This window comes from Callithrix jacchus, chromosome 7 (genome assembly GCF_049354715.1).
Source record: "Callithrix jacchus isolate 240 chromosome 7, calJac240_pri, whole genome shotgun sequence".
NCBI lineage: Eukaryota > Metazoa > Chordata > Mammalia > Primates > Cebidae > Callithrix > Callithrix jacchus.
The window spans coordinates 116,275,154-116,301,171 of record NC_133508.1 but is presented as its reverse complement, the minus strand read 5'-3'; the positions used below and the strand labels follow the sequence as shown (position 1 = coordinate 116,301,171).

At 36.8% G+C, this 26,018-nt stretch overlaps 1 long non-coding RNA gene across 1 annotated transcript; it reads left to right on the top strand.

Moving 5' to 3' along the window:
* The first annotated feature begins 18,027 nt into the window (after window positions 1-18,027).
* LOC144577165 (uncharacterized) lies at window positions 18,028-25,505 on the top strand. The gene is made up of 3 exons (XR_013520533.1): window positions 18,028-18,138; window positions 22,064-22,178; window positions 25,123-25,505. It is a non-coding gene; the product is annotated as an uncharacterized LOC144577165 (long non-coding RNA).
* The last annotated feature ends 513 nt before the right edge of the window (window positions 25,506-26,018 follow it).

Sequence of the window (26,018 nt, the reverse complement as noted above, 5' to 3'; positions counted from 1 at the left end):
GTAGATTCAATATAAAAAGAATTTTGCCTGCTGAATGATTTTGGGCAAAGCATTAACACTCTCTAAAATCCAATGATAATTTCTATCTTGTACTATTGTTGCCGAGATTGACTAACGCTTTATTTGAAAGTTGCACTGCCACACAAAGCTTTATACTAATGTAATGGATTACTGTGCTAATGGTAGTGATTAATATTTTGGGCCAATTTAACCAGATTACATTTTCATTCAACTTTAATGCAGTCTTTGGTAGTTAATCCACCCTGCATAAACCAAGTAAAATATGTAGATTTATCAGATAATTTAATTTCGTATTGATACATAATAGATGTACATATTTTTGAAGTACATGTGATAATTAGATATATTCATATAATGTATAAAGATCCAATCAGGGTAATTGGGATATTCATCACCATAAATATTTAATTTTTTCTTTATGCTAAGAACATTCAAATTGATAGATTTGAATGTTATTGGAAATCTGCTGGCAAAAATAATGAATTGGCATACAAATCAATGCATCATGGTAAGTGGAGTGTGTACTGCATTTAGGGGTTCTAATCACTTTACACATCCTTCATCTGGTTTTTCTTAATCTGTGAAATATATGGATTGGATTATAGATCCCACAATTTTCTGTTTAGCAATAAATTTTCATACTTATTTCCAAGATAAAAAATCAATGTTGTTTTATAGATCACAAATAACATAACACTGATATTAAATTCTACTTTAAGGAGTCAAACATTATTTCATTGCCATTAACTCAAATGGTCTTCAACATCTTCACCTTCCCCCAAAAAAGCTGTTATGTGAGAAGGGTAAACAGATGTTACTATCCCATTTTACAGAAAAAAAAATATCCCACGAATGCCGATTAAGGTTATAAGGGTCCAGAATAAAACCATAAGATGTTCATCTGAGACTGGAGTCTAGATTATGTTTTAATCTCAAGATAAAATAAAGACTTTCAGAAAACCTTATAATATGAGAGGGCAAAAAAGGGAAGAGCGTGGCCGCTGTAAATGATACAGAAGAAGGGAAGGGAAGTGCCGGGTGGGGAAGGGCATGGTCCCTGGCTCAGGCTGCACCCCCACGGACCTAGGTTAGGACAGGCACTCCAACCATTTTGCCCAAATGTTGCATTTCCCTAGGCCACCGAGGCACACCACATCCCCATCCTGGGCTTATAAAAACCCAAGATCCTAGTAAGGAAGAGAGAGACGCAACTGGACTTCTAGAGAAACCAACTAGGCAGAAGGAGACACAAGCGGCTGGACGTCGAGAGGACGTCAAGGGGATCACACTGGCAGAAGAACACAGGACAAACGAGGGCACACTGGCAGGCCACCAAAGGGTGGAACGTGGTGGAGTTTGGCTGGGGCAGTCAGAGGACAGGAAGGGCTGCCAAGAGGGAAGACCCCATCTTTCTTCTGGTTCCCCTATCTGTGGAGAGCTACTTCCACTCAATAAAACTTTGCACTCTTTCATAAGTAGCTGATAGATGTCAAACTGAGAGAGTGCCCTGTAACACCTGCCCACTGGGGCTTCAGGAGATGTAAACATTCACCCCTAGACAGTGTCATGGGATTGGAGCCCCACAGCCTGCCTGTCTGTATGTTCCCCTAGACGTTTCAGCAGCAGGGCACTGAAGAAGCAACCCACCCGTGTCGCACACCCTGCAGGAGGACAAGCAAACTTTCCCATTTTGTTTCACTTATAAAACATTGTTCTGATAAATGAAAAAAGTCACTGATCATAGAGCATTGTTTATTTCTATTAAAATAAATTTTTTATGAGTTAAAAGATGTATTAGGCCAGGCGTGGTGGCTCATGTCTGTAATCCCAGCACTTTGGGAGGCCGAGGCTGGGAGGTCACGAGATAAGGAGTTCAAGACCAGCCTGGCCAACATGGTGAAACCCCATCTCTACTAAAAATACAAAAATTAGCCAGGCATGGTGGTGGACGCCTGTAATCCCAGCTACTCAGGAGGCTGAGCAGGAGAATTGCTTGACCAGGGGGTGGAGGTTGCAGTGAGCCAAGACCAAGTCATTGCACTCCAGCCTGAGGGACTGAGCAAGACTCCATCTCAAAATACAAAAAATAAAAAAATAAAAAGATAGATTAAAATATACAGGGATTAAAGTGCTTTACTCTACATATTAATATATAAAAGCACGAAAATAGGTGGCTCACACCTGTAATCCCAGCACTTTGGGAGGCCAAGGCAGGTGGATTATAAGGTTGGGAGTTCAAGATTAGCCTGGCCAAGATAGTGATACTCTGTCTCTGCTAAAAATACAAAAATTAGCCAGGCATAGTGGCACGCAGCTGTAATCTCAGCTACTTAAACTCAAAAGGCGGAGGTTGCAGTGAACCAAGATTGTGCCACTGCACTCCAGCCTGGGTGACAGAGTAAGACCCCATCATAAAAATATAATAAAAGCAAGAAAATTAAACGTTTATTTTTCATTAAATACTTTTAACAAATGGTGTTAAAATAAGTATTAGGCACTTCTTCTTAGCAAGTTCTACTTATATTTCAAATAGCACATCAGAACTAAAACTACATGTAATTATTATGATATTTAAAAGTAGTAGTTTTTTTCTTTGCATTTAAACATGAGCAAATAAATCATATATTCATGAAACCTCTCGAGTTGAGAAGAATAAAGTTTAATCACATTCATATTTGAAAGTTGTGAATTCACTTAATAAAAATGTACTCATACCATTAATAGCAATAGCTTTTAGATATAATAATGTCTTTGATTCAAAGTAAACATTCATGAGCCGCATTAAGATATGTAAATAAACATTTTAGGAAAATAATCTGTAGCTATATTTCTGAATGTTCATGTCATATGTTATCAGCTTTGATACAGTTCATGAAATTTGAAATACATTTATATGTCAAAGACTTTTTAATGCTACCTCTTGAAAATGTTCTACTACTGATTTCCTGCTGAAAAATAATACATTTAAATAAATTGCAGGAAGCTGAAAGACTATCACAAATTAGCACACAATAAAACTTATGTACCTCTTTCAATAAGTGATAGAAAGTTCATAAGGAGTTGTAAATTTTCCTTTTTTCATTGAGTGACATCAAATAACTTTGTATCACTGCCACAACATTATTAACACACAGACTGAGGAAAGCCTTTAGATTTGCTAACAAATAAATACACTTTCTAGTACAACTTTAAAACTTAGTCTATAATGCAGTAAAGCTAAGCTGGAGGGAGAAAAAAAAGGGAAAAAAACTTAGTCTAGACTCTATTCCTTATTTTAGGAAATTAAATTCAGATCAGAGTGACCACAGGTACTGCATTTTAACACCTATGTTTGACAAGATTGGTGAAATTAAAATGTCAGAATAATAGTTTTTGAGGGCACTCTAACTTTTAAAACCATGAAGTGACCTAAAAAGAAGAAAGGGAGGGAGAGAAGGAGGGAGAAGGAGAAAGGGAAATGAGAGGGATGCAGAGCAGAGAGCAAGGCAAAAAATTCCTGATGCCTTAATCAACAAACTTGCCTCCCTTTGCCTTGTGTTCAGTCACATGGAGCAATGTGTCAGTTGGCAGAATGAAGAAGTAATTCACAGATTCTGCACATTCCAGTCGTAATCGCAGGAATGGATTCTGGACTTCCTAAGATCCTAAGATCTCACTGAAAAGATGAAACTTGGTATAACCCGTGTGGAAATTCATTTCATCTGTTTTCATTTTATTCTATCTGTCATGTATTTTTGATGACTAAATGGGAAAGAAAAAATGAAATTCTACCATATGAATTTCTATTAAATATCATTTTAGCTATCAGTTGTCACACCTGCTATTTGATGCATTTCAGTCAATTGACACAATTATATATTTTTGCAACCTATATCATTCTCCAAAGCCTTATTTATTTTACGGTAAATCCAATTTATTTTATTCAAACATCTTAACAGATACTAAATATTTGTTTCTCATATATTTAAATATTCTTCAGTATAAATCTGTAAAGTATTGAATAATATGCCTGTTTTTAAGCTAAAATGAGTCACTATTTTTCATAATGCTGTGACAGCTCTGAAGGCTATTTTTAGAAACATCCAGGTCAGCACATGCACTCAGGTTTGCACATGATTTCAGAAAAGTTTTCTAATTTTTATTTTTATTATATGCAAATTATAATTATATATATTTATAGAAGTTGTATTCTGCTTTTTTAATAAAACATGGAAAGTTACTCTTTAATTAAGCGAATTAACATATTCATCACTTCAAATATTTAACATTTGTTGAGGAGCACATTAGAAATTTACTCTCAGCAACATTGAAACATACAAGACTCAATTACTAGCTGTATTCACCATGCTGTGCAATTGATCTAAACATAAAACATACCCCCCTAACTGAGACTTTGTGCCCTTTCACTATAATCCTCCTATTTCCCCACCTCCCAGTTGCTGGTAACCACCATCCTACTTTTTGTTTCTATGAGTTCTATTGTTTCAGATTCCACATAAAAGTGAAAATACGTGGTATTTGTCTTTCTGTATTTGGCTTATTTCACTTAGCACAGTGTTTGCCCATTCCATCCGCATGAAATTCGAGATGTTTTGAGGCTTCTTGTTATGTCTTCACAAGTTTCTCTCAAGTTCTGAAGCTCTATCAATCTTCTATAGTTAGTTCTATATCAGCTACCTCCAAAATTCTATTATTAAACTCATATATATATTTTCATTTTTAGTACCAAATATATGTATATTTATATAATTCATACAGGATTAATCTATCTTAAATACAATATAAACATAAACAAAAGCACATTTTAAAAGATGAAATAAAGATACAATGAACAATATTTTACTGCTTCATTATTGAGATGATTTTTGAGCATCATTATTCATACTTGAGTGTGAGTAATAAATAATGATAGTATATTATGTCAAAATCTTGTTTGCAAAAAGAGATCTTGAAAGTTTAGGTTTTGGGCTAAATTTTTGTTAAATCTGATGAGTCACTGTTTTTACCTCTAAAATGACTCATACTGGAAATAGCTGAAGTATCAGAATCCCAATTTCAAAACTAGCTGTCTACCCCCCCACACACACACAAATACGAAGTTATTAATGTGTACTTTATGAAAATGATTTTTCAATCACACTTCTGACAATTGTACCTAAACAGGAATTTCTCATTTGGATGCTGAAAACAAGAAAACTTCTATGCGTAAATTTCCATTCACATATATTTTAATTTATTTATGATTGGCCTTAAGTAATTAAAAAATATTTTTCTCTCAATTTATTTAAATATTTCCTAAGTTAAATAGTTTAAATGTACAATTTATTAAAAACATTTAAAATGGCCAGGTGTGGTGACTCATCTCCCTAATCCAAGCACTCTGGGAGGAAAAGGTCGGAGAATTGCTTTGAGTTTGAGACCAGCCTAGGGAACAAAGCAAGACCCCATCTCTACAAAAAGTAAAATTACAAAATTATCTGGGCATGGTGGCATGCACTTGTAGTTCTAGCTGCTCAGGCATCTGTTGGGGGATGATCCCTTAAGCCCAGGAGTTCGAGGCTGCAGTGATCTTTGACCACACCACTGCACTTCAGCCTTGGTGACAGCACAAGATTGTACAAATAAATACATATAATGAAGATGGTTTTCTGGACTTCTGTTTCTACACTTGCATTACATCTCATTCAGATCTCTCTCTTTGGCTGCATCATTTGATAAAAGAGCAGAAAGAATAAAAGAGAATGCAATCCCTTAACAGAGATATTCCCTTTTGGATTTTTCCTGCCAAATTTTTTTAATACTATGTCAAAGTTTTATTTAGTAAAAAAAATTTTATGCCATCCATTACTCAACATTCACTTATCAAAAATATATTTGAATGCATAATATTTATGAGCACTATTCTGGATAATGTAGATGTCCTTTCTAAGAGCTGATATCTGCTTCCTTCCTTTACATAATAACTCTCAGTCTTAAATTAACTGAATTGACAGGGTTCCACCCAAATTTCCTCTGCAGCTTTAAAAAAAAAAAATCTGCAAATACAATTTCCCCAAGTCAATAGAAAATAGGTATTCTTATTAACCACAAATAATCACTTAACTGTGATGAATGGGCTCATAAGGGTCAGTCCCCACCCTCAAAATTTTGAGTTTAGAATAAATCCTGGAAATAGTGCTCAGTTTATCAGGAATATGAAAGTTGACATGTCAATAGTTAGCATGCTTTGTCTCTGGTACTGATAGAAAAAAAGAAAAGACTAATTTAGTCATTCCAGTGTTCCAAATTACATCACGGATAGTGACTCTTAAAATAAAAACATACTTCATAGACCTCCTCTGTAAGGTTTATATTTCATGCAGTGACAAGGTATTTAGGGAGTGTAAATGACAGACGTGAAGTACATTAGCAAAATGAATAGTTACTTCTTCCCACCAGATGAAGCACTTTTTTTTTATCACATCAATTTATCATGAATGAGGTGGTGATTTAAGAGGAGACATTGAAACTGTAGTATGTATTGCAAAGGAAGTTAGCAAATTTGAAATTATGACTAAAACACTAGTAAACAGAAGCTTTTTAAAATGCTTTGAAACAGCATTTTCATGACTGATTTTAATATGTTGAAATTAAACTGTATTACTTAAAAGGTGAAGAAGTGAAAAAATGTACAAGTCTCAGAGTACCTCATGTCAAAGGGAAGAAGGAAGCTTAACCCCAACTTAGAAATTACTTGTCTATTTCACTCACTGGCTTTAGTGTATCATTATCTGTATTCTTGAGTGAAATTTGTAATGAATGAAAGTGTATTATTTAAAGCCTTGTTTTACAAAGAGATCTTTAAATTTTTTTTTGGCTAAATTTTTGTTAGATTTGATTAAATTGTCACTATATTTACCTCCTAAGATATACTTGAAATAGAACTATCAGCATTTCACTTTCAAATCCAACAGTCTCTCTCTCTCTCTCTCTCTCTACACACACACACACACACACACACACACACACAAAAACAAAAAAAAACCACTGCATTATTATTGTGTATTCCATGAAGATAGCTTATCAACCAAACTTCTGACTGGACAGAAGTTGCCTAAACAGGAATTTCTCAGTTGGATGGTAAAAGTAAAATACCCATACTTGTATATTTTGGTGTGCATATATTTTTATTTATTTAGTCATAGTTGGCCCTAAATATTTTTTAAATTTAAGTAAATTAAGAATCATTTAACTTTTTTGGGTTATTTGACTGATATTGTGGGAAATACTGATTTTCTACTTTCTAAGTATCTGGTAAATATTTCCCTTCTTTCCATTCAAACATTTTAGAAATAAATACAAGTGTAGTTCAAAATCTAAATACTTAAAAAGCAGATAAATTTGATTAATTCTATTTTTATTTTCTTTGTTTATTAAAAGCTATTAGTGTTTAGAAAATTATTATTTCAAAGCCATGTGTGTTCAAGAAGACCCCTAAAGATACATGTGTGTAATAAATTATTATAAACACCAAAATTACAAAAGGTAAACCTGATTTTGAGTCAGGAGAATAGGATGTGGAGGCAGGGAACCAAAGGCTGTTTCACATGTACTTCACAGAACTAAATCGAAAGGAAAACCCTCACTTTCCACACCTAAGTAACAAAAGAACCAGAGGCTACTTCTTTTATAAACCCCCATTTTTTCTGCATGACAGATGGGAAGTTGTCTGCAACAAATCAGACTGATTGAGGGTCAAGTCTTCATTTGCAACTTTGTAACTTCACTCCAGCCTCTGAATGGTTGCTGACCACAACCAATCAGATTGATAGTGTTGAGTCTGTATTTGCATACAAAGTATAACTTTGTAACTTCACCCTAGCTCCTGATTGGTTGCTTCTTGCAACTAGTCAGATGTTTGCATGAAGTGTGACCTTTGTAACTTCATTTCAGCCACTAGTTGGCTGTTTTCTGCACTCAATCAGACTGATTGTGGGCTACCACTTCATTTACATGAGGTTTGCATGAAGTGACCAATGGGAAACGTCTAGGGGGTGTTTGCGCCCAATAAGATTCTGTGTTTAGATCCTTGAGCTGCTACTCGGTCCTGCTCCAACACTGTGGAGTGTACTTTCATTTTCAAAAAACATCCCTGCTTTTGTTCTTTTGTTGCTTCATTGTCTCTTTGCTTTGCAGGGTGTTATGTCCAATTTTTTGTTCAAAACACCAATAAACTGGACAGAATGCAGTCATGACCCACTACTGGTGACACTTTGGACAGAGGTGTCCAAAGTCAATTTCTCAATCTTTCATCGGCATTACTGCATGTGAAGAACCTCCTCTACAAGGCTCTTAAGACATGGATTGGAAAAAGTACAGCTCAGAAACTTGGGATGTCACTTTAAAAAAAAGTGAGGTAATCAATGCAGAATTTGAATACAACATAGATATGCTGTACTAAAAGTATTTTAAGTATTCTGTGAAAGAAGAAAAAAGTGCCTCAATCTGTGAGAAATTTGTAAGGAAATCAGCTCAGAGAAGGATATCTATAGGCGAGATGTTGGGAGGACATAGAAGTTTCCTAAAGCAGAAACCAACCTTATCCCACCTGAGTTGGAAGGGTGAATACAGCCAGTCAGGATACTTCTATTTTTCTGTTCAGTCGTTGTATTAGGAACAGCTGCATGAAATGATACTGGACAACATTAGAGGAAGTATGTAGACAGAAGAGTCCTGGGAAAATTTAGGAGAAACCTAAAAATGTGCAAAACTTGGGGAGGTGCTCTAATCGAACACAGTGCAAACTTTACTCAGTGTGTGTGTGTGTGTGTGTGTGTGTGTGTTAGTCCGTTCTCACATTGCTATAAAGACTTACCTACTTGAGACTGGTTAAAAAAAAAACTTGTTAAAAAAAATAGAGAGAGATTTAATTGACTCAGTTCCACAGGCTGTACAGGAAGTATGGCTGGGAGTCCTCAGGAAACTTACAATCATGACAGAAGGTGAAAGGGAAACAGTCAAGTCTTACATGGCAGGAGAAGGAGAAAGAGACAGAAAAAGGAGGTGCTACATCTTTAAACAACCAGATCTCATGAGAACTCATTCATTAGCACAAGAATAGCAAAGGGGAAGTCTGCCTCCATGGTCCAATCACCTCTCACCAGGCCCTTCCTCCAACATTGAGAATTATGATTTGACATGAGGTTTGTTCAGGGACACAAATACGAACCATATGATTTTGTCCTTGGCACTTCCCAAATATCATGTCTTTCTCACATTGCAAAATACAGTTATAACTTTTCAATAGTCCCCAATTCTTACCTTATTCCACCATTAACTCTGAAGTCTACAATCCAAAGTCTCATCTGAGACAAGCTAAGTCCCTTCCACCTAGGACCCTGTTAAACCAAAGAGTTAGTGACTTTCAAGATACAATGAGGGTATAGCCATTGGGTACATATTCCCTTTCTAAAAAGGAGAAATCAACCAGAACAAGTGTTATAGGCCCCATGAAAGTTCAAAACCTAGCAAGGCAGTCATTAAATCTTAAAGCTCCAAAACAATCTCCTTTGACTCCATGTTTCAGATCCAGGTCACACTGATGCAGGAGGTGGGAACCCAAGGTCTTGGGCAGCTTTTCTCCTGTGGCTCTGCATGGCTCAGATCCCAAGCTTGCTCTCAAAGCCTGGCGTTGAGTGTTGATAGCTTTTTCAGGCACACAGTGCAAACTCTCAGAGGATCTACCATTCTGGGGTCTGGAAGATGCTGACCCTCTTCTCAAAGTTCCACTAGACAGTGCCCCAGTGGGTACTCTGTGTGTGGGCTCCAATCCCACATTCCCCCTCTTCACTGCCTTTGCAGAGGTTCTCTATGAGGGTTCCATCCCTGTAGCAGATGTATGCCTAGACATCCAAGCATTTTCATACATCCTTTGAACTCTAGGCAGAGGCTCCCAAGCCTAACTCTTGCCCTTTTCACACCTGTAGGTTTAACACCATATGGAAGCCGTGAAGGCTTACGGCTTACACCCTCTGTGGCAGTGGTGTGCCATGTATCCAGGGCCTTTTTAGCCACTGCAGGAGCTGGAACAGCTGGGATGCAGAGAGCAGTGTCCCAAGGTTGTGCAGGGCAGCAGGAGCCTCGGCAGAGTGCATGAAACCACAATTTTTTTCCCAGGCCTCTGGGACTGTGACTGGAGAGGCTGATATAAAGGTCTCTGAAGTGCATTTAAGGCTTTTTCCTCATTGTCTTGGCTATTAGCACTTGGCTTCTCTGCCCTTTGGCAAATTCCTGTGGCCTACTGGAATTCCTCCCCTTGAAAAAGGGTTTTTCTTTTCTACCACATGGCCAGCCTGCAAATTTTCCAAACATTTATCCTCTGCTTCACTTTTAACTATGTTTCGGTTTCAGATCATCTCTTTGCTCACACATAGAAGCTTATTCTGTTAGAAGCAGCCTTACTACATATTGGACACTTTGCTGCTTAAAAACTTTTTCCACTAGATACCCTAAATCATCTCTCTCAAATTCAAAGTTTCACATATCTCTAGGGCAGAAGAACAACGCCTCCAATCTCTTCGCTAATGCATAATAAAAGTGACCTTTGCTTCAGTTTCCAATAAGTTCCTCATCTCTTTCTGAGACCTTCTCAGCCTGGACTTCATTGTCTATATCACTATCAGCATATTGGTCACATCAGCTTAACCAGTCTAGGAAGTTCCAAACTTTCCCTCATCTTCTTATCTTCTTCTGAGCTGTCTACAATCTTCCAATCTCTGCTCGTTACCCAGTTTCAAAGTTGCTTCCACATTTATAGTTACCTTTAGTAATACCTCACTCCTATTGTCTGTATTAGTTTATTCTCACTTTACTATAAAGAACAAGCTGAGACTGGAGAATTTGTAAAGAAAAGAGATTTCATTGGCTCACAATTCCACAGCTGTACAGAAAGCATGACTGGGGAGGCCTCAGGAAACTGACAATCATGTCAGAAGGCAAAGAGGAAGCAGACATGTCTTACATGGATGGAGAAGAAGAAAAAAGGAGGAGTTGCTACATAATTTTAAACAACCAGATCTCATGAAAACACACTTCATATCATGAGAACAGCAATGGGCGGGGCAGGTGGGGTACACGTCCATGATCCAATCACCTCTTACCAGGCCCCTCCTCCAATATTGGATATTTAATTCAACATGCAATTCAGACAGGGACACAAATCCAAACCATATCAATATGTATGTATAACTGTCCTAGTCACCTCACTGTCAACACTATTAAAGTAAGCCAAAAAGGCAAGAGAAAGATTGAACAGGCAGCTCATAGTGATGACATGTCATCTAATGATCTGTTTAGTCATAAAATTTCAACCTAAGTGAGTCACTCTCTTCTGTGTTGATATCAAACTTCAGATATTGTCCAGGTGCGGTGGCTTACACCTCTAAGGCCAGGACTTTGGGAGGCCAAAGCAAGTGGATCACCTGAGTTCAGGAGTTCGAGACCAGCCTGACCAACATGGTGAAACCCCATCTCTACTAAAAATACAAAATTTAGCTGGCATTGTGGCACACACCTGTAATCCCAGCTACCAGGGAGGCTGAGACACAAGAATTACCTGAACCTGAAAGGCAGAGGTTTCGGTGAGCTGAGATTGTGCCACTGCATTCCAGCCTGGGTGACAGAGTGAGACTCCATTTCAAAAAACAAACAAAACAGCAACAATGACAAAAAAACCGAAAGTGTAGATATTTTTGCAAGGGCTTAGTCTTTATTAGCTAATGTAATAATGTACAACGTGAGGCATTAGATGTAAAGAAGACAATTGTGTTTGGGAGACTGCTGGAAACAGGAGACCTAGCAAAAGGTTCAAATCGAATGAAAGAAAGGGTAAAAGTAGAAGTGAAATTAGGATAGGTACTGAATTACTATTTCCTAATTTTGTCTAGCATTAGGCTCAAACACAATCTGTCAGTTAAAGTCTGTTACTTTTCAGAAAGGTAAATTTTTTTATTTAAATTTTCATATTTTAAAATCAAGTCCATCGTAAACATGGGTCTAGGTGGACATATTTCCACATTAGCATTTGTAGGTTTATTATGAAACAATGACTGAAAATTGCTACCATTATTGAAAATTACTACATGCAGGAATTGTGCTTGATATGCATCATCTCATTTAATGCTTATAGCAAAACTATGAGGCAGATAGTCTTTATATTCCCTGATAAAAGCAAAACTCAGTTGCCCAGAATCACAGAACTTGCAAGCAGCAAAAGCAAGATTCAAAACCAAGCTTTCTGAATGCAAAGCCTGTGCTTTAGACGTGGACTATGGCTCCGAGGAAGAAATATGTCAGTAATTAGTCACAGGGTGTGGCATCTCTATACCCTAGAGATAATTATTTTAATGTTTAAGTTTTGAGGGTTGAGATAATCTATTGAGGTGTTTATAATTTTTTATACATTATTAAATTTCCTTGTCAAGAAATGTTGACACTGCTTTTTAACAGACTGAGTGCAGACTAAGTATTTGCAAGGATTAATAATTCATTTACCAAATACTTGAAACCACTCCTATAACAACTTATGCCTAATTTACTTCCAATTAAACACCTGTATAAAAATTAAGATTTTTAGATTTATATTAGGATAGTAATATTAACAACCTCTCTTGAAATTTTATGGGACCCAATGAGTTAATATTCATAAAGTACCTTGTAATTTCTCGTTTAAAGGTGTTTAATTTAAAGAATATATAGATTCTAATAAAAAGGTCAGGTGCGAAATTTATTGAACTGAAAGCAAGTTGTTCTTTATGTGTAATTAATCATGGGACTTACACTGACGTGAACCAAAAAACTCTGGCTTATTACAATTCAGCCTCAGTAGAATAGCTAACTGAGAGAACAAATTGTCCAAGTAACATCAACCTAAAAAACACAGCAGAAATTAACATAAGCATAAATGTCATAATTGCTATCATTTAATATTCATTGGCTGCCTGTTGAGTGGATTTAAATATGATAAATGCTGTAAGAACTTTAAAAAGAAGGAGAGTACCCTGAGTCAACAGTATAGGAAAAATAAGTTATATAGTATAATTTTTTAATAATTCCAGAGTACAGAGCCCCTATAGCAAGAATCATTTACTCACAACTGCATTGTTTATAAAATTTGATAAATTATTTGTATTATAAAACATTTGATACAGATGAAAGATTATGTATAAACACACATTTCAAAGCATAATAATAAACCAGATACCACTATACGTACTATCTAGTCCTCCTGTATGTCTTACTATTAATCTTTCACCCAGAAGTACCAGTACCATAAATTTTCTTGTGTATAATTCCCTTGTTTTTTCTAGATCAAGTGAAAGTTTATATTTTGCTATATTCACTTAGCAAAAAAATAATACCTAACAATCAGCAATTATATTTCTAGATGTATAAGCCAAGAGACAATACAAGAGGTTTATAGCAGCTTTGTTTGTACCATTATAAACAAACAAAAAACAAGAAATTGAAAACAACCTCCCTGAATACATAGAGAACTAAAAAGTAAACTGAAGTCTATTCATATAATGTAATATTTTTTAAATAATGAAAAGATATAAAGGGATAAGTCTTAAAAACAATGAAGAAAGAAAAAGAAATTACAGAAGATAACCTGAAGTATAATAACATTTTTATAAATCTCAAAAGCAAGTAAATTAATTTATTGTTCAGGGAGAGATACATCCACACCACTGCTTGGTCTTGTCAGGCATCTTACTTGTTACCAGCTTCAGGGACATTTTTGTTGTTGCTTTTTCAACTCTATGGAGATTTTGTTTGGAACTTTATTGAATCTAAGGATCAGTTTGTGGAGAAATGGCAGGCTCAAACTAGGTATATCTCACCATTCATTTAAGTTTTATTTAATGACTTCTATTATCTTTCATAATATTTTCTATGCAAGTCTTTCAATTTTTATTATATATTCTAAGTTACTTATAGTTTTTGCTAATGGTACAAGTGGTATTTTTTAACATAGCAAAATGCATTTGATTTTTATATATTGAGGCTGTATCTATCTGCTTTGTCAATCTTATTATTTCAAATAATTCATACGTTGTATACATATAATAATATATACATAATAGCAGCTTTGTTTATTCTTTTCAATCCTAATATGTTGTACTTCTTTTTCTTTCTTTCTTTCTTTTTTTTTTTGAGAAGGAATCTCATCCAGTCACCCAGGCTAGAGTGCAGTGGTGCAATCTCAGTTCATTGCAACATCAACCTCCCATGATCAAGCAGTTCTCCTGTCTCCGCCTCCCTAGTAGCTGGGGTTAAGGGGTGCACCATCACACCCAGCTAATTTTTGTTTTTTGTTTTTACTTGGTGTTCGTTGTTATTGTTGTTTGGCTTTTTTGAGATGGAGTCTCGCTGTTGCCGCCAGGGCTGGAGTACAATGGCATGATTTTGGCTTGCTGCAACCTCTGCCTCATGGGTTCTAGCAATTCTCCTGCCTCAGCTTCCCAAGTAGCTGAGATTACAAGGATATGCAACCATGCTCAGCTAATTTTTGTATTTTTAGTAGAGACGGAGTTTCACCATGTTGGTTACGCTGGTCTCAAACTCCTGACCTCAGGAAATCTACCCGCCTCGGCCTCCCAAAGTGCTGGGATTACAAGTGTGAGCCACCGGGCCTGGCCTAATTATTGTATTTTTAGTAGAGATGGGGTTTCACTATATTGGCCAGGCTGGTCTGGAACTCCCAACCTCAAGTGATCTACCCACCTTGGCCTCCCAAAGTGCTGGGATTACAGGTGTGTGCCACCATGCCCAGCCATACTTCTTTTTCTTACTCTGTTGGCCAGGCTTTCAGTACAATGTTTCAAAGAAGTGAAAGCAAAAGCCATTTTGTCTTTTTCCTGTTTTTATTTATTTATTTATTTATTTGTGGATCGATCAAGACGGAGTCTCCCTCTTTTGCTCAGGTTGGAGTGCAGTGGCACAATCTTGGCTCATTGCAACCTCTGCCTCCTAGATTCAAGCTATTCTTGTGTCTCAGCCTCCCAAATAGCTATGCACCACCACACCTGGCTAATTTTTGTGTTTTCAATAGAGATGAGATTTCACCATGTTGGCCAGTCTGATCTCTAAGTCCTAACCTCAGCCGATCCACCTGCCTCAGCCTCCCAAAGTGCTGGGATTACTGGCATGAGCCACTTCTCCTAGTCTTGTCTTTTTCCTGATTTTAAGGTGCTATGACAGATGTTTTCAGTTAAGGCTGATGGTTTCCATAGATGCTTAAATTTAACACTTCATGATTCTAAAGATGTTTTAAAACATCATACTTTTTTAGAAATTAGAAATGAACATTGAGTTTCATCAAATAATTCTTTTCTGTATCTATTAAGGCAATTGGATTATTTTTTCCTTTTAGCCACTTAGAGTAATAATTTCACTTGAAAGTTTTCTAAAGTTCATAGTTGTCTAAAGTTGAATTATTGAGATAAATTCAAACTTTTTTCTATACATTTATGCATTTTTGTTTTCTTATACACCCGTGAATTTGACATTTATCTTTTTTCCTTAGTTTTGGTTTCTATGTTGTACAAATCTTACAGACTAGGTTGCTTTGCTTCTCCTTATTCTCAATATTCATATACAGTGGATTTAAATGATATGTTCTTTGAAAATTTGATTAAACTCACATGTAAAATTATCTGGGTTTGAAGTTTTGTCCATGGGAAGACTTTTAAGTACTTAAAAATTGTTATAGACCTACTCTAACATAATTTTTTAATCAGTCAAGACAAATTATTTTTGTCTTAAAATGTATCCTTTGGGTAAATATTACAAATTACTTTGAATAGAATGATTTTTAATTCTCTCTTTATTACTTTCTACTGAAAACCCACCTTTCTTGGCAAAAACAAAAAGAATTAACACAAAATGCTTATTGAAAGTTCTAAATGCCCAACGTATCACTCACAATTTTGTAACCATCTTAGGGCAATAAATTATTATTATTCATTTTAAAGACGAAGAAACTGAGACAGAAAAAAGATTGCTCAGCTTATAAGTGACATAGTTGGCCAGACGTGGTGGCTCATGCCTGTAATGCCAACACTTTGTTAGGCCAAGGAGGGTGGATCTCTTGAAGTCAGTAGTTCAAGACCAGCCTGGCCAACATGCCAAAACCCCCATCTCTACTAAAAATACAAAAAATTAGCCAGACATCGTGATACAAGCCTATAATCCCAGCTACTAGGGAGGCTTGAACCCTGGAGGTTTGACGTTGCTTGACCCAAGGGGAATCACTTAAATCCAGGAGGTGGAGGTTGCAGTGAAACAGGATCACATCACTGGACTCCTGCCTGGGAAACAGAGTGAGACTCTGTCTCAAAAAAAAGGAAGAAGAAGAAGAAGAGGAAGAAGAAGAAGAAGAAGGAGAAGAAGAAAGGAGGAGGAGGAGGAGGAGGAGGAGAAGAAGAAGAAGAAGAAGAAGAAGGAGAAGGAGAAGAAGGAGGAGGAGGAGGAGGAAAGAGAGAGAGAAAGAAAACAAAGAGAGATAGAGAAAGAGGGAGAGATAGAAAAAAGAAAGAAGAAAGAGAAAGAAGGAAAGATAAAGAATGGCATAGTCAAAATTTACATCCAGGGTGTTTTGCTTCAGAGCCTGTGTTCACTAGACTTGTCTGTCCACTCAAAGTCCTGTGGTTTCATGTCAGGATGGCAGGATCTATAGAAACATTTCTCCTATTCTCACCATCTGGTTGAAGTGAAATTAGAAGTTCCAAGCATGAAGAGTTTGTATTTATAGAAGATGAACAAGGTTTCAAGCAGACACAGGCATTGGTATGGCAAAAAAAATCTGAATAACAAGAACAATGTTATACTTCAAAGGAATCATCTCCTTTTACTTAAAGATAACCCATAAGGAGCCCATGACAGAGGCCAGACCTCTCTTAGGGTAAGGTTAAATTTTTTTTTAATACATTATTTGTATTTTTAAAAATTTTATTATTTTTCAAATTTATTTAAAATTGTTTTTTTTATTTTTTGTATTTTTGAGACAGAGTCTACTTCTGTGGTCCAGTGCAGTGGCATGATGTTGGCTCACTGCAAACTCTGCCAGTCACAGTGGCTCACACCTGTAATTTCAGCATTTTGGGAGGCCGAGGAAGGTGGCTCACGAGGTCAGGAGTTCAAGACCAGCCTGGCCAAGATGGTGAAACACTGTCTCTACTAAAAATACAAAAAAGAAAAACAAAATTAGTGGGTGACTGTAATCCCGGCTACTTGGGAGGCTGAGACAGAGAATTGCTTGAACCAGGAGGTAGTGTTTACAGTGAGCTGAGATCATGCCACTGCACTCCAGCCTGGACCATAGAGCAGGACTCCGCAAAAAAAATTTTTTTAACCTTACCCAAAGAGAGGTCTGGCTTCTGCCATGGGATCCTTAGAGGTAATCCTTAAACTCTTGGAATGTCCTGCCTGATAAGTGTTTTTTTGTTTTTAACCTGAAGGCCTTGGACTGTATCAAACAGTCAATGCTAACAACGTAATTTGTGTTAGGGAGTTTGAGTTACACATTATCAGCTTGACTTCTGGAGAGTCTGGAGAGTGAGGTCGGCCACATTTAAGGCCAACCAGGTCTATGAAACTGAACTCCAACAAAAACCTCTGGACATCAAGGCTTGAATGAATTTCCCCAGTTGGTAATACTCCATGGATATTTTCACATTGTTGGTAGGAGGAGTTAACACTATCTATTTCTCCACTGAATATGGACAACTAGAAGCTTCATATTTGAACTCTCCTGAACTGATCCTCATGTATTTCTTCCCTTAACTGATTTTAATGTATATACTTTCATAGTAATAAACTATAACCATGAGTTTCATAGCTTTCAGTGAGGTCTGTGACTCCCTTTAGTAAATTACCACAACTGAGAGGAGTCATAAGAACCTCTAAATTCTACAGGTGATGTCAGAATGAGGGTGTACTTGTGGACTCTTCTCCAAATGTATACTTAGTAATGACACACATTTGTTTGCCTGATGGCCTGCTCTCTTAGAATAGGACTTCTTGGGAAATGCTTTCATTTCTAACACTCAAAAAACCTGTGCAGGCAGCCAAATTAAGGCAAGTCACATGTTCAGTGTTCTACAATGGATCTAACTCATGCTACCGTATTTGTATATCTGTATATACTAAAATATATGTGTGTGTATTTATATGTTTGTATATATATATATAAATATATATGTGTGTATACATCTATATATATATATAGAAGTATTATATGTGTGTATGTATATATATACATATAGAAGTATATATACATACATGTATTTATATGTATATATACATACATTTATATGTGTGTATACACATGTGTCTGTATGTATATATATATACTTGTGTGTGTATATATATATATATATATATACGTATATTTATATACACGTCTATATATACACATATACATGATCTCAATTCACTGCAAACACTACCTCCGGTTCAAGCAATTCTCTGTCTCAGCCTCCCAAGTAGCCGGGATTACAGTCCCCCACTAATTTTGTTTTTCTTTTTTATATTTTTAGTAGAGACAGTGTTTCACCATCTTAGCCAGGCTGGTCTTGAACTCCTGACTTCGTGAGCCACCTGCCTTGGCCTCCCAACATGCTGAAATTACAGGTGTGAGCCACTGTGACTGGCCAGGTTAAATTTTTTACTACACACGAAGCTCTACACAAACCCCATCTCTACTAAAAATACAAAAAAAAAAAAAAATTAGCAGGCACCTGTAATCCCAGTTGCTAGGCAGCTTACGCAGAGAATTGCTTGGACCCAGGAGGCAGAGTTTGCAGTGAGCCAACATCATGCCACTGCACTGGACCACAGAAGTAGACTCTGTCTCAAAAATATAAAAAATTTAAAAAAAATTTTAAATAAATTTGAAAAATAAAAAAATTTAAAAAAATATTAAAAAAAAAATTAACCTTACCCAAAGAGAGGTCTGGCCTCTGCCAGGAGCTCCTTGTGGGTTATCTTTAAGTAAAAGGAGAGGATTCCTTTGAAGTATAACATTGTTCTTATTATTTAAATTTTTTTCCCATACCAATGCCTGTGTCTGCTTGAAACCTCGTTCAGCTTCTATATATACACACATATATATAATTATATATATATTTATATACATATACATATACATATAATTGATTCTCTTTCTTTTTAGACTGCTGGCTTCAGAAGGCAATTATCTTGTCTGTCTTACCAGTTTACAGGGTTTTTGTTTATTTACCATTCAAAATTGATAGACTTACTGATTGATTCATTGATTTAATCAGTCAGTGAACAATATTGTTTGCTATATGCCAGGCACTGGTCTACAAGCTGTGTGTCCCACAGTAAAGAGTTCAAATTAGACATAAGTTTCTTTCCTTATAAATCTTACAATCTATCAGGAAAGATACACATATAGAATATGTATCTAATATATATATTAGCTTATATATATGTAGCATATATATACACATATATATGTGCAATGTGTGTGTTTATATAAACACACATTGTTGCCAGGAGGAGTTAACCCTATTTCTCCACTGAAAATAGACAACTAGAATCTTGACGTTTGAACTCTTCTGAACTGGTCTTTGTGTGCCTCTTCCTTTAACTAATTTTAATCTGTATCCTTTGATAGTAATAAATTATAACCACGAGTTTCAGTTTATGAACACATATATACAGAATAAATAATAAAACTACATATTTTCTCAGATGGTAGTAAATTCAGTGGAGAAATAAAGAACTTGGAAAAGGAATGGCAAATTTAGCCCTATAGTTTTGTTAATAGTGTAGTCAGAAAGGGTCCATTTACAAGGTGACATTTGAAGGGATACCTGAAGTGCAAAAGCCATGTGCCAATGCTAAGCTAGTGACTGAGGTAAACATTGTCATGTGAAAATTAGGGTGGAACTTGAAGTCCTCCAGGAGACCAGCACTTGCACTAGTTTGGGGGTGAGGCAAGCAGAATTATAGAAGGTGAAGTTAGACAGACACAGGTGAGTTCAAGTTATGCAGGGATCTGTGGGTCAGTGGCAGAGCTTTGGCTTCAATTTTGAATGAATGTGAATTGTCATTAGACAGTTTCGACCAGAGCAGTGTCATGATACAATTTGCATCTTAAAATGATTACTCTGACTACTGTGTTGAGCATGGACTATATGAGGACAAAATTGGGAGTAGAAAGTCCAGGTAAGAGACTAATGGGAAAATCCAGGAAAGCAATAATGGTGGCTAGGACCAAGGTCAAGGTGATAGTGGCAGTAAAAAGTGAAATGATTTTGAATAGATTGTGAAGATAATTCATGGGCTGGGACGAGTGGCTCATGCCTATAATTCTAGCACTTTGGGAGGCTGAGGTGGAAGAATCATTGAGTGCAGGGGTTAGAGATCAGCCTGGGCAATATAGTGAGACCCTGTCTCTACAAAAAATACAAAAATTAGCTGGGTGTGGTGGTGTGTGCCTGTAGTTCCACCTAGTTGGGAAGCTGAGATGAGAGGATCCCTTGAGCCTAGGAGGAGCAGGCTGCAATGAGCTGTGATGGTGCTACCGCACTACAGCCTGGACAACAGAGTGATACCATGTCTCAACAACAACAAAAAGACGGAGCTCACAGAATTTGCTGATGGTTTACATTGGGTGTGAGAGAGAAGTCAAGGGTAACTGAAAGGACTTTGTCTCAAATAACAGGACAGAATTGCCTCAGTTTCAGATTTCAGTTCATTCTTATACTGAACTGAAAAAATACCTGAAATTGGGTAATTTATAAAGAAAATAGGTTTAATTGGCTCACGGTTTTGCAGGCTGTGTAGGAAGTATAGTGGTTTCTGCTTCTGGGGAGGTCTCAGGAAACTTATAATCAGGTGGAAGGTGAAGGAGAAGCAGGCACATCTGACATGGTCGGGGCAGGAGCAAGAGGGAGAGGAGAGAGGTTCCACACACTTTGAAACAACCCCAGATCTCATGAGAATGCACTATTGCAATGACAGCTCCAAGTGGGATGTTGTTAAACCATGAGAAACCACCCCCACAATCCAGTCACCTTCCACCAGGCCCCACCTTCAACACTGGGGATTAAAATTGAACATGAAATTTGTGAGGGGGACACAAATTCAAACCATATAGGGGATTTTGTTTTGTTTGGAATTTTTTGTTTCATTTTTTTGTTCTGTTTGGAGGAGGAAATAGGGGAGGCTAAGTGGAGAAGCTTAGTTTTGGAAAATGTTTTAGACCTTTAAATAGCAAAGCCATGTAACCAGTTCTAGGTTCTAGGAGTACAGTTGAAACATAACAAATATAAACAAGAAAGTCATAAGCTTTGCAAGGCTCCAACTGTCCTCTTCACCCTGACGTTCCTACAACCTTGCACAGTGCCGTGCTCTTAGGTGTTCAATAAATATTCAAGACATGAAGGAACAAAGAACTGATCATTAAGATTTAAAATCCTGCCAGGATTTTGCCTGTATAGGAGCTATGCAGCAGGTGTAGAGGATAGGGCCTGCAAAATTCCTCATAATGCAACTCCAGATCTGTGCATTTCTGATGTCTACCCATTGAGTAACAAGCTTCCTGCAACGTATTTGATTTTGAACAGTGCTATCCCTGTGAGTGGTTACTCAGCAAACAGAAGAGTTAAATTGAACAACATGCTTTAGTGTTATCTATTAAAATACTGCATGATTTTGTGTAAAACAGTAACTCTGGTTTTTCCATAACTGATAGATATTTTTCCGGCAATAATTGGCGAAGACATTCAGCTAGGTTTCAAGGCCCCTCCTGAAAAGAAGAAGTTTGTTTTCCTGTTGTTCTGACAGGAAGAGGTGGATCTAGTTCATCAACACGCAGTACCAAATTGTTGGGATGCAAGCTAAAAAGGATGAATTAGAATATGGCACTCTCTAGAGTCATGTATCTATACAGCGTCATGTGTGCGCTTATGTGTGTGTGCCCACGTACTGCATTTGAAATGCTAAACACATATCTCGCTATGGGTTGCAGGCAAACCAATTTTAAAATGCCGATGCGACAGTAGAAACCAGGGCTTTCAGATGGGATCCAGCCACCACCTCACTGCCACTCACTAGCAAATGACGTCAGACACACTCTATTCTGGGTAAGCCTCAGATATTCATTTCTTTTCTTTGTTCCCTAGCTTTATTGAGGTATAGTTGATAAAAGTGTACATAGTTAAGGTGTATGACATGATGCTTTGATATAAATACACACTGTGAAATAACAAACACAAACAAATTAATTGACACATTGGTCACGTCCCATGGTTACCTTTGTGTCTGTGTGTGGTGAGCACATTGACTACACTCTTAGCTAATCTCATGTATACAATAATGCAGTAATATTAGACATAGTCACCATGCGATACCCTCGATCTCCATAATTTGTTCATCCCGCACAACTGAAACATCGTACTCGGACCAGCATCTCCCTGTTTCCCAGCTTCTCCATATCCCAGCCTCTGGCAACCACCACTCTACTCTTTGTTTCAATGACTTTGACTATTTTAGATACCACCGCAAGTGAGATCATACAATATTTGCCTCTCTGTACCTGGCTTATTTCACTTAGCATAATGTTTTCCAGGTTCATCTATGTCATCACAAATAGCAGGATTTTCTTCTTATTTATGGCTGAATAATATTTCATCACATGTGTCTATACCACATTTTCTTTAACCATTCATCTGTCCACAGACTCTTAAGTTGTTTCAATATTCAGGTCTTCATTTAAAAAATGGTGAGGCATACTTATTTCATGGAGCTATCTCAAAATGTACATACATTTTCATCCACCATGTAGGGCAAAAAAACTCACACTTTTTCTTCCTCTCTACTCTCATACCACAACAACAATCAAGACAGAAGACTTCTGTGGGGTGGGGGTGGGGGTGTGCTTTGTTTCCGCAGAGCAAGAAAGTAGTCGGTTCTATTGCAGACACTAGCTGGGTGTTCTCCCATTCAATTTTGTTGCTATCTACCTGGAGATAGCAGAGCCTGCTACCTTCCAGGAAACTCCACATGTTCAGGTGTCTGTCCTCTTGGGCTTCTGTGGAGACTTCATGATTGAAGGATGGATAATTGTCCTGATACATGACTGAACAAAAAGGCTATGATCTAATACTAATGGGCTGAATGGAGAAACCCAGAAAAGCCTGTTTGATTAGATTCTTGGCCTCTCCATGCAGCATCCTTCCTTCAGAATGTGGGGCAGGAACTCTTCTGAAGTGGGGATCTTATGACCTACAAGGTAGGTCAGAGAATTTCTTTACAACCAGCTCTAAGACACAAAGGCAAGAGAAGATTTCTGCCTTGGAGAGAAAAAGGAGCAGGTGAAAGGAGGGCAGGAGAAGGTCAGAGAAAGAGAAAGAGAGACGGTTTACCGAGAACTGTTCCTGAGGCCTAAAGCCCTCCAGCATTATAAAAAGGGCCGTGGGAGTTAACGAGCCAGGAACCATGGAAAAAAACATATATTTTATATGTATAAATATATATACATACATATAAAATATCACCACACTTGTGCATAACAAACTTTTACTATATAGTATTTATTATAAATGCCATTGTATATGTAATATGTATCTTTCTGTTCTTAAAATCATACCCTAATAATCCTCCATGTCATTGAATAGTGTTTATAAGAACCATTTAAGTGTTTACAATACTTACTGCAGTCAGTTTTTCCAGTATTCAGGGCTATTTTTTAAAAATCAATACTCTGATACTGTTTTATTAACATTAAGTCAGGCCAGGCCGGTGGCTCACGCCTGTAATCCTAGCACTTTGGATGCTGAGGCAGGTAGATCACGAGGTCAGGAGGTCTAGACCCTCTGGCTAACACATCTCTACTAAAAATACAAAAAATTAGCCGGGTATGGTAGTATGTGCCTGTAGTCCCAGTTACTCGGGAGGCCGAGGCAGGAGAATTGCTTGAACCCAGGAGATGGAGGTTGCAGTGAGCTGAGTTTGCACCACCGCACTCCAGCCTGGGTGACAGACAGAGACTCTGTCTCTAAAAAAAGAAAATTTAGTCATCATGTTGGCATTTTAAAAATCTGATATCAGCATCATTATTTTATTCAGATAAAATCATTGTGTGAAAAGACAAATCACTCATCTAGCCAGTTCTATGCTACTGAGTCTTAATAGGCAGATATATTATGATATTGCAAACCTTCCTTTTCAAGAAAAATTTTGATTCTGTTCCAAAAATATTTCAAAGTGGTGGACTGTGAAGAAATCAGAATTGAAACTGATAAAGGTAAGTCTGCACTAAAGTTTCATTGATGCATGATAAAATTAAAGGACAAAGCAGGAAAATATGCTTTGTAATGAAACAAAATATATAGTTTGCTATCAATGAGAAGTTTGCAAAATCAGAAAAAAAAGCCAAAAATCTTATTTAAAATATCTCAATAAGGTTATCAACTGAGATTTTTATATTCTTTGAAGGTAATTATTTAGAGAAAAGTATTGGGAGTTATTTTATAGCCTGTCTTTGCACCATTTTGTTGACTAATATAGAATCAGAAAAGGCTTCTTCAGCTGCAGGTAATGAACCAAAATACACTCATGACTTAACCTTGACAATATAGACACGTTTCTGAAGATAGTGCTTTTTTTGAAAAAAGATCAAATATAATTTTGCTTTAAACATTTCATAATATATTTTTCGTTTTATTTTGTTCCCTGAAAATACTTCATTATGTTTACATTTCAATGAAAAATGTAAATTTATAATTCTACTGCATGTCTTATTATAAATTTATAATTTATTGTGTTTAAAATGTATCATTCATTTATTTTATTGTATTGTATAAATGTAAAACTTAAAAAAAAAGAATAGCATTGATACAGCATTTTGAAATTGGCCAAAAATACCCAATATTTCCATTTTGCCCTAATATTAGTATCAGCAATTTTTTTATGAACATGTAATGTTGACTCTTCATGGCATAGTTTCCTTAATTATTTCATTTTTGTTTTAAAAATCGTTTCCAGGCTGGGTACTGTGTCTCATACTTGTAATCCTTGCACTTTCAGAGGCCAAGGTGGGAAGCTGGTTGAGCTCAGGAATTCTAGATCAGCTTGGACAACACAGTGAGATCCATGTCTACAAAAAAGAAATTACAAAAATTAGCTATCCCTGGTGGCACACACCAGTAGTCCCAGCTACTCAGGATGCTAAGGTGGGAGGATCACTTCAGGAGGCTGAGGCTGCAGTGAGCCAAGGTTGCACCACTGCACTCCAGCTGAGGGGACAGAGGGACAAACTCTATATAAAACAAACTGTTAATACTATAATTGAAGTGGCTATAAATACCTTGGTGCATACAACTTTATCAAACTCTGATTTTGGGGAGTGTGTGTGTGTGTGCGTGTGTGTGTGTGTGTGTGTGTTTTAGAATATATTTTTAAAATGGGAACTATTGAGACAAAAGGCAAAAATCCTTTTAAGGCTGTGAACAAACACTGAGAAATTGCTCTCTAAATTAGTTAGTTTGTTTGTTTTCATTTGCTTGCTTTACTAATTAGTTAACAACTGCAGAGAATTTTCACTAGAAGCCCTCTTCCAGTGCCAAGGCATTCTTAGGCTGTGTAGCTCTAATAATAGCCACAGGATAGATTTTAACTGTGGGCAGCAATGAGTAAGCAAAGAATCTGACAAAAACTTACATCTCTCTAGCTGAATGAGACAGAATTTGTCCACTGAGGGAACCTACTGTCTTTGCAGAGCATTCTAATTATATATAAGTGGTAACACTGAGGCAGACCACAGTGATGGTCAAAACCAGGAAATAAAGTCAGGGGACAGGGAGAGTGAAGATTTAATTCCATGAACAATCACAAATCACAGAACAAAACGTGTTGCTCATTACGAATGCATGCTCGTAATGTAAAAATAACTTTTAGATTATTCTTTTATTTCTTTGTAGGCC